Source organism: Mustela erminea, chromosome 9, assembly GCF_009829155.1.
Source record: "Mustela erminea isolate mMusErm1 chromosome 9, mMusErm1.Pri, whole genome shotgun sequence".
Lineage (NCBI taxonomy): Eukaryota > Metazoa > Chordata > Mammalia > Carnivora > Mustelidae > Mustela > Mustela erminea.
The window spans coordinates 80072276-80086406 of NC_045622.1; the positions used below are offsets into that span (position 1 = coordinate 80072276).

A 14131-nucleotide genomic window follows, 5' to 3' on the forward strand; every position below is an offset into this window, starting at 1 on the left:
GTAAACCAGTTGTTATGGAGATGCCGGTCGCTCTGAGGAGCGCAAGTACCCCGGGAAGTCCCCAGAAGGATTTCAGGTTTCGTTGTTTTGGCACCAACACCATGATTTTGCTTTCCACCCAGAGTTCCCACAGAGGAGAGCCCATCAACGTCGTCACAGGCCCTGGCCGCGGCGCTATTGACTGCAGGGATGAGGCAGAGAGATGCTGCATAAGATGGTGGATAGGTCTTAAGTTTCAGACCACCGAGCCCTTTCCAAGCTGCACTTTCTTTACGCCAGTCAAAAGTACTGTATTTGAATGTCATTCGTGCTTCCTTATGTGTAAAAACCTCAGTTACACGATACGATTAGAGGCAACAGAACATTAGCTTTCTGTGGCTCTTCAAGGTTCTACTCCCCTCCCCCTCCCATTCCAGAAATGCCTTCCTCCTGGAAAACAAGCTTTACTTCCTTATTCTGTATTTGGACTTCTGTTCATTGGAACTCCCATTGGCACCAGGCTATTATTACTATATGTAAGTCTAGTGTTGAGTTGACCTCTCTAGAGATGCTTCCAGAGCCAATGCAATTTATCCTAGGCTCCAGCCAAGGTACACATACACAGACGCTTCCTAGACCTCATTAGGGACAGTTGTAGATTTGCCAGGCTCCTGGACACCTGAGGTAGGTTATGATAAAAGGGTGACAGACACCCTCACAATCATCAATGCAATAGTTCCCTCCAACTGAAAGGACTGCTTAGATTGTCTACAAACTGCCACTTTTTGTCGATCCATGAATTAGCCAGCAGATGCTGCCCTAAGACTGGGACAGCTGGAACATACCATCCTCAGAGGTCTTGGGGTACAGGTTTTGTGGACAAAACTGGTTTCCTGAGAATGCAATTCATAATGCTATAATGAAGTTTCCCTGGCTATTCAGTAACTCCATTACAGATCTGAAACCTTGAAATAACACAGGGAAATGATCGCTATATGAGCATAATTATTCCCATTGTGTCCATGTTGTATATATATTTGACTTCTTTGTCAGCAGTTTGTAGTTTGTATAGAGACTATCAGATATTTCTCTGATGGATCTTTATTCTGAAAACTAATGCCATATTTTATGGTAGGTTACCCTGAATTGTTAGTCTGGGTGACTGGGGATTCAAAACATGAATGATCAATTAGTTTGAAATGATTTAAACAACACATAATTGTACTGAAAATATTTTCCAAGGAATATTTTTGACTATTGCCTTTCTTTCTTGGAGTCATTGCTAAAACCTACAAGTCATAGATCAAGATGAGGGAAAAGGGCTGCTATATAATGTGAGTTATTACAGAGTCTTGGAGAGAGGAATGAAGAGAAGGTGTTTAACACGCAGTATTTTTTTTTTTTTCTGGACTTGATTTCATCAGTGATCTGAAGGTGAATTCTCCTGGTGTATGATCAGCTCTCCATCTTTTTTTCTCTTCTTCCCACTCAATTACATATTTTCTTTTTTTTTTTTTTCCATCTGCAGAAATCCAGTGTCTAATATAAGCAACTATTGCAGTCATTTCATTTGTTGAGACATATGCCAAGTACTGTACCTGCCACAGTTTTCATCTTAGGAGCGCTTATTCCTGAGGTCATCTCATTTTCTCCACACAACCGGAGTCAGCTGTGATATGAGTATCCCACTTCTCTAGGTTCATCTGACCCCATTCATTTTTAGTAATGGTAAGAACATTTCAAACTGTTTTTAAACAAATCTTGTTCCTTAAAGATCCTTTTAAACAAACTGATTTAAACAAATGTTGTTCCTTAAAGATCACTACTTAACAATGTACCCAGATTTTAAAGCAAGATGTATTAACATAACCTAGAAGAAAGGATTTTTGTTTGGAAACCATGAATATTGTGTTCTTGGTAGGTGAATTCTCTAATGTTCACATGCAGCATTCTGCCAAAGCCATAGTTGTAAAATTTGTTCTCTGACTGTAACTTTATGAAGATGAGTATAAAAATTAATAAGAAAGGACTTATCTAGACTAGAAGGCACAAGAATATCATAAAGAAGATGTGTTAAAGAGTCTTAGGATTAGTAAGAGAGTGGTAACAAAACAGGAGTCTGGGCAATCAGAAATGGAAGAATATTTCTTTTTCTTAAGGAATTAACAGATGCTTGGAATATCTCTTGAGACAAAGCCTGCTCTCTTATAAAAGGAAATTCAGTATGTCACATTAAAAAGGATGGTTTGGTTATTCCCTCCCCCTATCAAGGCAGAAGTGATGAGACAGTACTTCCATTCTTTCTTTCCAAATCTATTTGATTGTAATTAATTGCCAAGTGTTCCGTCTCACCTTGTGTTTGATGGATTAGTTCCTTTCTTCTCTCTTACTCCTACTTCTTCCCCTTTAGTACTTTTTCTATGCCTGCCATTTCCTGAGGCTGGTGACCAATATATCAATAATTCCTGTCCTAACAAATCTCAGAGTCAAATAAACCCAAGATCTAATCCACGAAGAGTTGGAAGTTAGGTGAAGATGACACACTGGAAGAGTGTTTGGCTAATCATTGCCCAGATGTCAGCAATCATTGCCTAAGGATCACTTGTTATAACCGATGAAGAAGAGTGTTCAAAGAGAAGCTTCAGATGGTGACATAAGTGCTGTCTTGGAGACTAAAAAAAAAACAAAAAAAGAACACCAAAAAAAACAAACTAAAACAAAACAAAAAAACCCCAGCAGAAGAGTTCTGTTTATGATATAAGAAGTGATTCTGACCAGGTAGGAAGAAAGATCAGCTCCCTTAGTCACTTCCTGATTTTTAATGGTTCTCCACAGGCAATAGAAGGAGAGGCAAAGAATCACGATGCACAATTTGGAAAGCTTTCTAAAAACAAGAATAGGCAATGATTGCCAAGAACCTGATGTTGAGCTTATATTTAAAAAGAACCTAAGGAATCTTCCAGTTACAAACCTAGTTTAGATAGGAAGGAAACAATCAGAGAATCCAAAAGAAGCAAGCAAGAGAAAGCTTTGGAAAAGTTATGGTTTAGTTGCAATAACCCTGGTGCATTCCTAAGCCTGACAGGTAAGCATAAGACAAAAGATCTGGTCATGATCTAACTCAATTTCAGAAAAACCAGACAACCGCATAATGAGGTTGAATCAAGACCACATGGGATTTTGAAGAACTGAATGACTCTTTCCAAACTGTCTTACAGACAAGAGATGAATAAGAGGAAGTATGGGTGGCAAGTAGGGGGAAGTGACATTTTTCATGTGAAAAGCTGATAGAAGATTAAGACAGGTCAAGAGCATGTCAGGTCAGGACTTGGAAGAAAACATACTTAGCTAAATATAAAATAATGTTAGAAATCAAGTAAAATGAGGAAGCAAATCCCAAGGAGTCACATAATTATGAAAATGCAAATGATGACTTGTAAGAGTAATAGAGTCTATATTGTGGTAGAGCCTCACAGGCTATGTTTGAGATTTAATCTACTTAAAACATCCGGAGGGATAGTTTCACAGGTGCTTACCCATGCATTTTTCTAAATAAATTAATGGGCGCATGAATTTCCTGGGCAGCTTTTTCTTTTTTTTCCTTTAAGTAAACTCTAACCCCACCATGGGGCTTGAACTCACAACTCTGAGATTAAGAGTCACAGTGCTATTAAGTGACCCAGCCAGGCACCCTACCTGGGTAGCTTTTTTAAAAAGCAGATTCTGAGTCTAGCATGAGAAATAAGATTTGGCGTTTTTAAAAAATTCCCAATGGGGCTGGACCGCACTTTGCACATGCTGCTCTAACCCATGGCATCATTTGGATTACAGTCTTTGTTGAAACCTAGCTAATCACTTTATTAATTGGAGTGAATGCCAAATAATGAAAAATAATTCAAGTAATAGTCCTCTTTTTTTGATCCTAATATTACACCAGCCACAAATTCTAACATGCTCTTAGAAACATTCTAGAAAGTTCCTGAACACAATGAACATCCACCTCTTACTATAAGTAACATTGGCCATAGTTTAAATGTTTGTCTTTTTATATGCTTTGAAATAAAAGGAAAGTGAATCGGCTTGGAATTTTCTGGGCACATTGCAAAACTGAAAAGAAGTCAGGAAAATTATTCTAGTCATGTAAAGAGGATTGGTTAGGTCATATTATAAGTCCTGAGCTCATTCTGGGTTTCTTTCTATAAATAGGATATTTTGGAACTAGAGAAGGCATAGCAGAAGGCAACCAGAATGACAGAGGGATTTGGGGAATTTGCTTCTGCTGAAAGGTTAAAGAAACTAGGTCTGTTTTCTTTTGTAAGGAGAGAAAAGATGGTACCTCACTGAGGTGATATCATTTAAAAGTAGTGGAAGTAATAGGATGCGACAAGAGTGCCTTATGGAAACAAGAGTAGAAAGATTCTGGCACAGAATGAAGGCCAGAAGAATGGCTCTAGCTTTTCTAAAAGGCCCTCGGTGAGCAGTGTTCCTACCGGCAAAATTTCACTAGTCACAAAAGGAGGGATAAACAATGGATTTTTGATCAGAAAATAAGTGAGAAATAGAAAATAAAGAGACGGGGGGGGGGTAGAGGGTGAGTTGGGGGGGAAGGAGAACCTTGTCCATTTATTCATTGAGAACATTTTAAAATAGGCATTTATTAATCCTGTAGAAGTCCTTATTCATAACACATGGTGAACTTGACCAACTTTCCCAGGCTCAAGGGCTCTGCTGTTGTAACACATCACATTTCCACTTGCTCTTCATCCCCAAAATGGTACTTTTTCCATCAGTTCAGCAAAGAAATGTAAATAATCAGTTACAACATGCAGGACTCTTCCTCTAAATTACTTTTTCCTTTTCATCAATCCTGGAAAAAGTTCTTTCTTTCTTTTTTTTCCTTTAGGTCATAGAAAAAGCACTGTCCATGACTTTGCCTATGATCCTAACTCCTTCATCTGATCCCTGAGCTAGGAGATGGACGGACTAGCAGGTCACTGTGGTCAACCCCATCATTTTATAGCAGAAAAATATGGAGCTTTTAGAATGGATAATCATGCAGTTTTGCCTGTTTGGTATTAGAAAATATACACTTCCCAGAAACTTTGAAAATTCCCCAATGAACTATGTGGAAAATACCAGTCATACCATAAGTTAACTCAGAATTCTAGTTTTCAGTCAAAATTCCTTTTCAGCTCTGTGTCTTTTCAATTAGATAGCTCTTGGCAGGAATTGTTCTAGGTCCACTGCTTTAAGTGGTCTCAGGCTGCTATGAGTTGTCAATAATTCAGGGAAGCAGGTAAGAGAAGGAGGCATTTCTCTGGAGCTTCTCCTTAGATGTGTATGATGCTCTTATGCATGTTGTTATCTCTAACTGCCTCTCTCTCCGTCAAGGTAACAAGGGGTTGCCAATCCCTGCTTTCGTACTACCCTGCCCTCCTCTGCATCCCCAGTAAGGGTTAGCCTGAGGAACAGAGGAGGAATGAATGTTGCAAGAAGAGAAAGCAGCTTCTGTGAAACTCCTGAAGGGATATTTTAGGTAGTTACTGCTATGTAACAAATCACTCCAAAAACGTAGTAGTTTAACATGAAAATAAACATGTATTACACCAATATTACACCAAAATATTGGTGTAATACATGTTTATTTTCATGTTAAACTACTGACTTTAAGTATTTAGTCAGGAATACTTAGTTGGGAAGTTCTGGCTTGGGGGGCAGAGCAGGGCAGATCTCTTGTGATACTGAAGTCAAGATTTTAGCTAAGGCTGTAATCTTCCGAAGATCTGGTGGAGAAGCTATTCACAGACATGGAAAATTGTTGCTGTGTTGGTGGAATTTCTCCCCACGTGGCCTTCTCCACAAGCTGCTTGAGTGTTCTTACAATATGGCAGCTGGTTTCTCCTTGAGCAAGCAATCCAAGCAATAGCCAGGCAGAAGCAATCCTTTTTATAACCTAGCCTCAGATATCATAGAACTTCACTTCTGCCACATTCGATGTGTTAGAAGTGAGTCACCAAGTCTTATCTATGTGCAGGGAGAACATTAGACTTCATCTATTAAATGGAGGATCGCTGAAGAAATTTATAACATATTTTAAAACCACCAGAGGTGGGAAAAATGTTAAATTGCATAACTTGGTACCAAAAAGGGGAATGTAACTGGGGTATAGTGAAAGAGGAAGGGAAGAATGCAAGATGAGATTGGAGAAGTGAGCAGCTAGGTTAGACCATGTAGGGCCTATGGAACATTTTGGATTTTTATCCTCAGGGCTTTGGGGAACCATTAAAATGAAGAAGTTACATGATTAAGTTTATATATTAAAATCTGGATGCCCTGTGAAGACTAGATTAGAAGGGTCTAGGTATAGAGTCTGGGTGAGAGTCCATTACAAATAGAGGTTTACAATTAGAAAAGTGGATAGATAGGAGATGTATTTAGAAGGTAAATCAAAGGACTTGGTGATATGTTCATGTGCAATAAGGATGGCAAAGCGTTCTGGCATGAGCAATGGCGTGTTTGAAGAAATCGTTTACTGAGTGTAGGGGAGGTCTGGGGAAGATCAAGAGTCTAGATCGTTTAATTCTTACAGTTGCACTGGGAGACACGTAAAATGACAGCTACCATCTATTGGGTACTAACTCTACGCCAGGCACTGTGTTCAGAACATTACCTACATTATTCTGTTAGGAATCCTCTCAGTGTTATATAACCAAGTTATGGAGAGGTGCACTAACTTTCCTAAAGTCAAACATCTTGTACGTGATAGGGTAGGGCTTAAAACTCAAGATTTTCAGATTCCAAAGCTCATGCTTTTAAGGCTACATTTACCCTCTTTGCCTTCTCCCTCCCTTAATATATCTCTGATGGATTTTTTTGCCGTCTAATGTGTGTTAGAGGATTGCAACAAGCCAGTCTCCATTAACTATATCGCCCCTATCCCATCCCCCACACCATGGCTGGTAGATAATTGAAGCTTAATATAATTTTGTTACATGAGTTGGACTTAGACTTTCCCTTTTATCTCTGGGAATATTTGTTTTCTAACCTCATACAGCACAGAAACATAGCTTGGAATGCAAGGTGAGCCTGGAAGAAGAGCACAGAATATCAACTGTCTCGTGTTCCAGGAAGGTTTAAGCCACATCTGGTGTCTCTCCTTCTTTCAGCTCCATCCTAGAAGGTAGCAGATGCATCGTAGAAGAAGCCTAGACAGAACATAGGCCAATTCCTTTCTAAGATGCAGGTTATTCTTGAAATCCAAGAGCTACAAATCAAAGATGGGGTATACGCTGCAAATTAAGGGGCACTAATGCGATGACTCAGAGTCCCAGAATGGGTCTGAGTTTGCAAATCGCTGAGGAGATGTTCCCAAAGTCTTGACAGATCTATGTTAAGGCAGAAACAAGGACATCATATTCTCTAATATTACTGTGATTCAGAATCTAAATAGTGACCTGAACATCAGAAATGTCAGCCAAGAAATGGGGAAAGAAATGAGCAGATCAGAGATCTAGGTCTGCAGAGAGGCCCATGAACCCAATGACTTGGAATAGAGGCAACTGTGAAAAGCCTGAAATTTCCAGAGAAAAGGAGAAATCTCTGGTCCTCACATTGGGTCTTTCTTGGTTTCTTTGTCTGTTTCCTGACTCCTTTAAGACAGCATAGAAGTCTTGGAATCATCTGATGTGCTAGGAAAAGGATTGCTCTGGAAAGAACTCTCATTCTGACTCTATTACTCATTGTATTGTTTGACCTGGGCAAATTTTTCCACTTATATAATGGCATTAGATTTGACATTTGTTATGGGCTGAATTGTATTCTCCCTCCCCCCACCCAGCTTCCAATACTGAAGTCCTAATCTTCAGTATGTCAGAACATAACTATGCTTAGAGATAGAGGTGATTGCGTTAACATGAGGATGCACAGGTAGGGCTTTAATCCAATATGAATGGTGTCATGATAAAGAAGAGAGAGACTCCAGGGAAGTGTGTGCACAGAAGAAAGACCATGTGAAGACAAAGTGGCCCTCTGCAAGCCAGAGAGAGAGACGTCTGAAGAAAACAGCCCTGCTGGCACCTTGATCTTGGACATCTAGTCTCCAGTACTGTGAGAAAGTAAATTTCTGTTGTTAAAGCCACCCAGTCTGTGGTATTTTGTTATGGCAGTCCTAGAAAACTCATACATATTTCAAAAAGGCACATTATCTGTCTGCCTCTTTCTGTGAAATTTCCTTCAATAGGGTTAGTATTGGAATTAACTGAAGTTGACTGTGTTCTCTCATCAAGAGGTGGCATCTAGGTGCTCCTCCCTCAAATCCTTGTGGGGCTTTCTGACTGCTTTGACTAATAGAATAGGGCAAAAAAATAAAAAAATTTAAAAAAAAAGACACTGTGATAGTTTCTGGGTCCAGGCTTTAAGAGATTCCTAGCTTCCTCTTCCTGTCTGTTAAAACACTTGCTCTAGGAGCCCTGACCCACCATGTCAGAGTCCAGCTACCCTGCTGGAGAAACCATGTGAAGGTGCCTGGATGGCTCAGTTGGTTAAGTGTCTGCCTTTGGCTCAGGTCATGATCCCAAGATCCTGGGATCGAGTCCAGGGAACCCGCTTCTCCCTCTGCCTCTGCCTCTCTCTCCCTCTCTCGTAAATAAATAAATAAATAAAATCTCAAAAGAAAAGAAAAACCATGTGAAATCCATGAAACTACCTGGAGAGGGAAAGGGGCCCAGCTGAGCCCAGCCTTCCAGTTTACCCTGCCAAGATGCTGTGTACGTGAGAGAAACTGTCCCGGAACCTCCACATCAGCCCAGCCCCTGCTGAAAGCCATCAGTTGTCCTTGTTCAATGCCATGTGGAATGAAAGAATTGGCTAGCCTATCCCTGCTTGAATTCCTATGTCGCAAAATTATCACATATAATATGGTTGCTGATGTAAATAAGCCACGAAGGTTGGGGCTAGCTTGTTACAGTAATAATAAAAAATATCTATTAGAATAATGAATATAATAGTAAATATAATAAACATTTCTGGACTGACTTACTGGATGCTTATTGTTATATGAACTCTCTACGAACCCAGTCTTACCAGGTCTCATTTTGTGGGAAAAACTCAGTGCAGTTTTTAAGGGATTGGGTTTAAGACCGAGATTTGGATCTTGATAAACTCTGTCATTGACAGGTCACTTGTTTTGGTTCAGTCACTTGGCCTCTCTGATCTCAGTTTCCTCATCTGTAAAATAAGGATGATCATCCCTGCTGTGTGGGCTTTTGAGAGAATTTAATGTGTTACTTAGACATCGTATGGCTATGCAGAGAGGGAGCATACCATGAATGGTAACCACCTAATAGGCATGGGTTGCTGTTCTGATCATAATGATAAAACCAGGTCATCCTACCTATAGCTGTCAGCGGAGTTGGGTGAGTTGCAACTTTTTTTTTTTTAAAAGATTTCTTTATTTATTTGTCAGAGAGAGAGAGAGCGTGAACACAGGCAGACAGAATGGCAGGCAGAGGCAGAGGGAGAAGCAGACTCCCTGCCGAGCAAGGAGCCCAATGTGGGACTCGATCCCACGATGCTGGGATCATGACCTGAACCGAAGGCAGCTGCTTAATCAACTGAGCCACCCAGGCGTCCCGAGTTGCAACTTTTAAACAAGCAGCTCTCACTGGTCTGCCACAGGACCCAAATCCCACCACTGAGACCTTCCAGTTGTGGCATATCACATTAAGGACTCAATAGCCTATAAAGTTCTAGTTCTACCTGGAGAGATTCATGTATGCAATCCTCTGTGGCGTTAAGGATACTTACCAGAAGATGGACACTGGTTTTGCTTATATCCCATCCGCCACAACTTAGTCACATGCCCAAATCTATCTGACACAGATACAGGTTGGGGAATGTAGATTTGAGTCGGGACATCTATGTGCCCAGCTAAAATCTAGGAATTGTATTTAGCCATGGAAGAAGAGAGCATTGCCAAGGAAAAGAATAGTCTTTCTAATAGTTACCAGTGACTGAGCATTGCTTCCAGTCAGGAACAGTGTTGGCAATTAGAATACTTCACTGTTCTGTGTGCTTAATCTTCTCATTTCCACTTAAGGGAGGGGGAAAGTGAAACTGAGAACTGACTTGCACAAAGGGACACAGCTCTTTAGTGCCTGAGACAAGATGGGAACCAGGTCTGTGTGACTTCGAAGTCTACGCTCATTCCACTCAAGCAAGCTGGTTCTAGTCCCGGATTGGCCAGTGTCCTCACTGTGTGACCTTGAGGCAGTCATTTCCCCAGGCAAAGTCAGGCTTACTGTGAAGCTAATGAAGCACTTCACTTGCACAGGCTCCTGGGGAGAGGAGTTTCTGGGAGCTGCAGCAGGCGGGAGGTGGAATGGAATAGTGGCGGGTGGAAGCCAGGTAGCAATTAGAAAGAATTCCTATGTAAGCAGTTCTGGCAACTTGACAGAGAAACCTAAGAAGAAAAAGACCCAACCCTCAAGGCTGCAATGCTTCTTTTGTGATCTTTTTAAAATTCTAAATAAATATTCCCTTTTGGACCTGAGGTTGTGTTTGTAACATTGTAGTCTTCTTCCCCCACCCAACTTTTTTTTTTTTAAGATTTTATTTATTTATTTGAGATAGAGCAAGAGGGAGAGAGAGCATGAGTGTGGGGGGTGGGGTGGTGAGGGGAGCAGTAGAAGGAGAGGGAGAAGCAGGCTTTCTACTTGAGCAGGGAGCCCAATGCAGGGCTCCATCCCAGGATCCTGAGATCATGACCTGAGCTGAAGGCAGGCACACAACTGACTGAGCCACCTAGGTGCCCTACCTTGTAGTCTTTTTTAAAAAGTCCCCCAAGTTGTATATACTTCAGGTCTCACAAAACCTGAATCCATTCCTATCCCCAAGCCAAAATTTAGGAAAGCCTAAAATTTAGGAAGGCCCAAAATTTAGGAAAGAGAATGAATTCCAGACAAGTTTTATGTAAAAGCTGGGTCTGAGAAATGGCAGAGCAGAAACTCCCATTGGGAGGGCAAACCAGGGGAGAAGTTATGGTGGGGTTTTCGAAGCACAGGAAGGCAGACCTCTTCTCTCAGATTCCTCTGCAGAAGGAACTACCCCTGGCATACCCTCATGGCTGTTGGCTCTTGAGTCCCATGGCACATCTGCCTTCTGAAAGAATTACTCGTGTCACGGTATCTGTCCCTCTATCCACAGTGGCAGCTTTTAGAAAACAGAAACCAGGTATCCTGCATTTCTCTAAATTCCCAGGACTCCTGTGAAAGATCTGAGACAGAGCAGGAGGTAATAAATAGTCGTTGAGTTAAATTGAATTGGGGAAACTGGGGATTTCGTGGTACAAAAAAACAAAGTTACTCAGTTCTTTACCGTGTGGTGTTCTGGAGGGCTCAGTTTCCCTCTCTGAGAGAAAGGCATTAGACATATTGGTCTCTAGGAGGGAAATTCTGAACCTGACAGCAGTGAACTAATTAACATCTCTGCACTCTATATTCTCAGAGTACAGGTTTTATCCCTTGAATTGAGGAGAAATCCAATCTGGAGGCTTCATGTTCATTAAAAAGGCCGACCGCATTGCTTGGAAGTGTCAGATGCTGGCCTGCCCAAATTCCAGCGGGGATAATTGCATTCTGACAATTTCAAGATCCCCTGTACTCTTCAGTTGGATAAGGTAGGCTTTGCTTTCCATCCCAAATTATTTTGCACTGCTGTCCTTGGGTGTGAAACAGAGATGTCACCTCATTTGTGAGCCATTTTGTGCTTGCTTTTGAAGGACTATGTAGTTTTGCCGAGGTTTAATAATTGTGACCAGTTAAGACATTGTATGATTTCAGGTAATTCCCATGGATGCAAGGCTGTTCCCACACACTATATCAGAACTATTTTAGAACCTTATTTTTGTCCTCCAATGCTAAAGAATGACAGTGAGACATGAAAACTCCATCACAGAGATTGATCCGTGTGTGTATGGGAGCAGAATGAAATGTGAAGAGAATGTAAATTCCCCTCCCTGTAGAGGAACGGAAGTAACTAAAAATTGCCAGAGGCCACAGGTACTACCTTGTTAATAAAACAACCATAGGTTCCAACTGGTTATACATTTGAGTTTTAGAACACCCTGAACCTGACCTGATATACTTTTCAATCTAATAAAGGAATGAGATCATGTGAAAGATATTAAGCATGAGAACATGTAAAAGGTATTAGAAGTGGCTCTATAAATATTGTTGTGATTATGACTACATTTATTTGTTTATTTTCTGTTTTCATCATGGAACGCAGACACAGGGGAACTAATGTGCCATGACCTGCCCTCATATTCAGTTCCAGCAAGACACCTCTGTAAAATCATTTGTTTAATATTAAGGAGGTAATTTAACCCATTTTATGAAGATTTATTTTATTAGCAGCTACTTTAATAGGTTTGCATCTGATCATCTTTCTTTGGTTATAATAACATCCTTATCCTCTTAATGATGAAATTTTCTCCACTCCTTTGATGTCTGTGCTAATTGCTATCTATTGTAATATTTAAATTCAGAATTAAAATGAGTTCCTTCCTTTATCTGAAGCTCTTAAAAAAGTCAAGTTGTGAACACAATGACATCAAATCAAACCCTAACTAGAGGCCTATAATAATCTTACTTAACAGCTCAATGATTCTGCTGTTATAAATAGACGGTTCATTCCTTCCATCACTAAATGTTTACTGAGCACTTCCTTTGGCTTTGTTTGGGTGACGAAGAGATTGTTATACCCGATATGACCCTATTACCCTTTTCTTCCTTGACATGGATAGTATATATTTTGGAAAAAAACTAACAGTTTCACAAATCGAACCTGGAATTAAGATGAATGAAGATGAACCATGGACAAGAGGAAAGGGAGGTAGTCATGAATTATAATGTAAAGGCCCTGTAGGAGATCTTCTTAACTATTTTGGACATTTTCTGGAATCTCTTAGAAAAATGTACCCACTCACCAAAATTTGCTTGGAATTTTAGGACATTTACAGACTTATAGGAGCCCCTCCATGCAACCAGACTGTGTAACAGTATATTTGGGTAAAACTGAGAAAACATTTACACTGCTACACAAACAATGCCATGTGCTACCTGTAAGATTTCCCACATGATTATTGACCTTGCCCCAGAGTTTTATGCAGTGTTCAGCTATGTCACCCAAGACGGGATGCTTCCTGCTAAAAAGCCAGGGTGTCTTTAAAATCTTAAGTTTCTTGTCATTATTAGAGTTTGTTAAAACTCTCAATATTGGTGACCATTTTACTGATGTCAGAAAACCTTTAGATTATATACTTTTTTAGTGATTACGATCTGATTTACTTAAGGGACTGCCAACATTTACCCTTTTATATAGGAGATGGAAAGCAGACATGTGACAACTTCTAGGCCATATACAACTTCTAGGCCAGACCTACCTGTTCACTTGTGCTTCGTTTGCCTATTGTCATGATTTTACCAGGTAACAATGCTCAAGGATGATCATGAACTTGGGATAGGTAACTGTAGGCAGAGTCCTAGAGACACATAGGTCCTATAGGCAAACAAAGCAAACCCCAAAACTCTGTTATCATGGGGTTATGATTAAGGGGTATGTGTGCATGCACCATCATTTTGCTCTCTGGGGTGGGGGGGTGTGGATATAGAGGGACTACTTCCAACTGATAAGTGCTTAATGAATAGGTTGGGTGGGTGACGAAAGTAGCAGACATGTATGAGAAAGTTACTTAGTTTATTGCAAATAGTCTTGAGGGCCACTATTCTTCCATTTAATCGAGTTCAGCAAATATATATTGCAACTACACATGCTCTAACCTGTGCTATGCTCTCTGAGTTATTCAAAGATGCATTCTATCTTTCCTTGAAGATATTTACTGCTAATGCAGACTACTAAGCACATATGCAGCCACTATCCCTTCTTGTTCCCACATCAGACATTGCTAGTCAATCACCATGCTCTTTCTGTCTGAACCTGGATTCAGTCTCAAAATCCTTTTAAACTCAATGCTCTAGGCAGCTCTTTCCAATCAATCTGAGTTGGAACAAGCAATAAAATCCATTTGCCATCATGACTCTAGGGGAGGGACAGACATATACACAAATATGTATGGTATCAGGTAGATTGTATC

At 40.4% G+C, this 14131-nt stretch overlaps 1 long non-coding RNA gene across 1 annotated transcript; it reads left to right on the forward strand.

The window, feature by feature from the left end:
• The first annotated feature begins 1510 nt into the window (after positions 1-1510).
• Positions 1511-12366, forward strand: LOC116599083. Its single transcript, XR_004289236.1, has 4 exons — positions 1511-1707; positions 11182-11268; positions 11482-11653; positions 12265-12366. It is a non-coding gene; the product is annotated as an uncharacterized LOC116599083 (long non-coding RNA).
• Positions 12367-14131: the final 1765 nt, after the last annotated feature.